Consider the following 4,662-nt stretch of genomic DNA (forward strand, 5'->3'; position numbering starts at 1 on the left):
TCAGACAGATCTGAACTGTCATAGAGGAGGGGTGTTACTTGGCCAGTAAAATTATGGAATACATGCAACTCCAGATCAACTGAAAGCTGAGGTCTACAAGGAAGATGTATATTTAAATGAAAATAATACCGTTTCATGTCTTTTTTTAACTGTGATGAAGGCAAGCAGTTTCAAAATTGGATAATCTTTATGACTTTTGTTGCAGGATTTGTCTGTGTAACATCTTTATTCCCCACCAGAAAAAAAAATTAAAACCATTTCAGAGTAGGTACTAATGAAGCTAAGATTTTTAATTACTAATTAACACTGGAAGGAAAGATACCAGTTCCTGCTTTTGATCTTTTCTCTTTATAAGTGCACTAGGGAATTGTTGATTTATTTTAAGAACCACTTTTTTTAATTAGAGGGAACCTGCGTTAAAATTATGATTATCAATCACTGTTTATCAATTCCATAGTATTTTAGAAACATTGAGTACTTTAAAAATGTTCAAGTATTGTGTATTCTATGAAAATAATAAAGTTTTATACTGAAGTTTCACATAAATCCCCTTTAAAAATCAGGGGTTTAGTCTTACAAAGGAAAATTTAGAAAAAAAAACCCTGCTAAAATCAACATTCCAGTATGCTTTCTTCATAATTTGAATGATTTCTTTGTTGTGCAGTTGGGTGGAATGAAATGATAATAAAATATACAAATTCTTACCACAATCTGTTGCGTGTGAACTTTCTAAAATCATGCTTGTATGTATGAGTTATTCTGAAATAAGCAATTCATCTAGTCATTACTAATCTGTTGTAAGATGAGCACAAGGAAATTCATAAAAAAATACATTCCATTTCAATCACCACTTTGCTTTGAAGAAAGTGGTGTTATTCTCCCGTAAGTTACTTTTTTTATTGATTTTTTAGCAAGTTTTAGACCTTCAGAGGAGATACTGGTTTTTGATGTACTTCCTTGCTGTAGGAAGGCACAACTATTTTATTTTTAATTGTTTATTAATTTTTTTTTCTACCAGATAAAGTATTTATTTTAGTACTTTATTTGAATCTCATCCATAATTACCTTAGGAAAAAATAACTTCTTTAATTGTCTGTTTAATAAAAGCTTTCAAGCAAACTGCAGAGGAGTTGTAAATAATATTTCAAAATATGTTGAATATTAAAATGTAAATATATATTAAATATATTAAATATTAAAATGTAAATATAGTAAGCAATGATACTTGCTGTATGAAAAAAGCATTTATTAGTAATTTTGTGCCCTCTAAGTTTCTATGAAGAGGAGTCCACTATGTCTTTTCTTTAATTTTTTCTTTGTTGATTTCTTGGATATAAGGTGTTTGTAAATGTTGCTCTTGTGTATGACAGTGATGTGTTACAGTAATTATGAATGTTCCTAGACTTCCTTAAAACAATGTGACCATTCATAGTTCATGGGATTATTTTAATAATATGCCTGAACAGTAGTTTTCACCTTTAAGTCCAACCACTTGCAAAGGAGACTTGATTTTTGTTAATTCCCTAAGGAGGAAAAACTGAGACAAGCAAATCATTGGAATAATTTACTTTAAGATCATAGAGCAGACTACAGATGGAACAAAGTTTGATATTGACCACAGTGCTTTAGTCACAAACCAAATTGCCTATTCTGCTAGTGGGATATTTAGTACATAAGAAAGCTTTTTGGTTTCCGTATGAGCAGATTTGTCTGTATATCTTCGCTATTATCCTTGTCCACTACATATGAAGTACATCTATTCCAATTCTAGGACTCCCAATGATTTCCAAGGTTTGCAGAGCAGGACACTGACTTGGATTTCCTTCTCCAGCCTGTTACTCTATGGCTTGGTAGGTGCCAGCAAATAATTTCATATGTGCATACAAACCAGATGCTTATTGTAGTTCTTGACTTTTATTTTATTATAATATCCCGTCCTTTTCCAGGAATGCTGTAGGTGCCTTAACAGCTCTTGCACTTGATGCACAAGTTATCTCTCTACAATCTGAGAAGAAACTCATCTCCTTGTCTTGCAGTTCAATTCAAAATGTACAGGTGTGTACAGGCTGAAAAAGGTTGCTGGAATGAAGACTAGACAGAAAGCCATAAATCTACTGGCAGTAGATGTAATGCACCTGTCAAAGGCAAGGCTACATTCTATTTTGGGGGTTTAATCCATACTACACTTCTTTTGTACCCAATATATTGTCTCCTTTTTTTTTTTTTTTTTCCTTATTACAGTGCTTTTGAAGAAGATATATATAGTAATTATATATAGCAATTATATAATAGAAGATACATAATGTAATTACACGTGTTATGGTTGATATTATGATCATAATACTTTGTTCTAATTTAAATACCCTCCACACTTTCTGCATCTTCTATTTAAAAGGGAAGTGCTACAGTAAGGTTTGAGGAATAAGTAGGAGATACAGAATGTCACAGGAAGTGAACTGCAAGAAAGATGTAGCTTGAATTTATGAATTTAGGCAATAATGTAATTCTCCATAATACAGCTATTAACTGCTGTCCCGAGTGAAAGCATCTATGAAGGATTCGTAGGATCCAAATTTGATCTCCTTTAGAGAAATAACAGTTCCTGACTGAGGACAAAAAATTTAAATGTTCTCCCTTGACTACCTCCATGGATAGTTGTTAATTTCCTACTGCTTTCTGGCTTTCTTTGGTCCTTTAAGTCACAATCAGACCCATGAAGCTGCCAAAATTAGCCTCGTGTGTTTTGTGGAGTTGGTCTTGGCAATGCCTGAGTTATTAAAATGAAAATAATAATAACTAGTAATCCTGTTCAATAAAAGCATTTAGCTATTATACCAGGTATTTTCTCATGTAGAACAGCAGTGGTATAGACAATCAAAGACAAGAAGAAAAAATATTTATATCCAGCTAGACTTAGTCAGTTGGAGAAACAGCAGCAGTTGTCTCTGACTGGGCTGGTTCTTGAGAAGATGATGTGCTGCAGGCATTCCTCTAGTGCTGAAGAGTGAAGAAAACAATCTAATTAGAAGAAACATGAAACAAGATTATATGAGTCAAGCAGATTAGTTAGCTAGAGAATACAAAATGGCATTGGCCTAAAAGATACAGAAACTACGCTAAAATGCACTTTTCCACTTCATGGGTGAAAGCTAATGAAGTGCTTGTCTGACAGTAAATACAACAATTAAAAACTGACTGGAGAAAGGTAAATAATCTCCAAATTGTTTCTGTAAGACAAAAAAATATTCCTATGTCACTGATTTGTAGGGTTTTTTATTCTTGCAATGACTTGCAAATGAAAACATATTTTATAAAATTTCTTTTCTCCTTGAGAGAATCCTATTTACGTGTGATGCTAGGAAGATTTTGAAATTACTTCTCAGGTTTTCATATACTGAAATTAGCTCTAGTTAAGGTTTATTACAGTGTCTCTTTTCCTGACTTATTTTCTATAACTTCTGTTCTACAGGAAGCTCTTGACCATTTTAGTAAGCTATTAGTAGGTTAATACAATGCCCTTTTGCTTTAAAAAGTCTTAGTAGTGATTTGAAATAGGCAAGTGTTCATTAGAAGTAAGTTATGATGTGATTTTAAAACTCCTTTTACAACTAGCACACCCAAGTGCAAAAAAAACTCTTCAGTCATGATGAATGGTGATGTATTAAAGAACATATTTCTCTGTGGCAGCCGAGGAATTGTCCTCTTTCAGTAGAGTTTTATTAACTTTTCATTTCATTGGTATATTAGAGAAATCAAAGACACAGCTTTTATGAATTGTCAAGGAAGTAGACGAGGTTCCCTGACCCATTTTTATTTTTTTTAAATAAGTCCATAAAAATTACTCTTTTTCTAATTACTGTTTTTATTGCTCTTCCAGTCATAGCAAAGACTCTGATTGCTTGTCTTACCATAAAGAAAAATCATGTAGCAGCTTAAATGAATGACTTCCTTTGGTAACACTAAACCAAGGAATTTGTTCATTGAAGTATTTGTAACAGATTTCTTCTATACTTCAGGAAGAACTTTAGGTATGGAGGTGCATAGAGCTGATTTCTAAATTTGACCATACCCACAATTTTATATTTGAACTAGCTTCTGCCATGATTGTTTTGTGAGCTTAGGAACCTGTATGGTTCATTTGAGCTTGCAGTGTGTCTAACTTCTTCCTTGAGGGGTGGAATGGGTTGTTTATGCCACACAGTGAAGGGTTGTGTTGGGAGAGATACGAGCTCGGATAAAGCCAGCAGTGTGTGTTCATCCATAGTGTGTACAGGAAGAAGGGCAGCCATGTTGATAAGGGAGTCAATCCTAATAAGAAAGCCCTACTCAATCACAAAATTACAGTAGCTATTTGTGACACAGTGATGGTGTACTGTGACACAGTGATGGTATACTTACATGAAGTTGTAGTAATATATAGTTGCATGGTGAATTCTAGGCACAGGATTTTCTGTCTTAAATATCTTATATTTACAACTACAAACTTGTTCTATCATGACTGCATTTTAATGCCTTTGGGATAAAAACTACCATAGACCAACATCCTCACTCTTCAGTTTTGCATATTTATTTTTTTGCCTTTGTTTTTCTTTTTGCTTTTGTTTTTTTTAATCACAGAATGTATAGAATGCAGCTACAAGGTAGCATGAAGCAATTCCACAA

This window comes from Zosterops lateralis (assembly GCF_965231275.1).
Source record: "Zosterops lateralis genome assembly, chromosome: 5".
NCBI classification, from domain to species: domain Eukaryota; kingdom Metazoa; phylum Chordata; class Aves; order Passeriformes; family Zosteropidae; genus Zosterops; species Zosterops lateralis.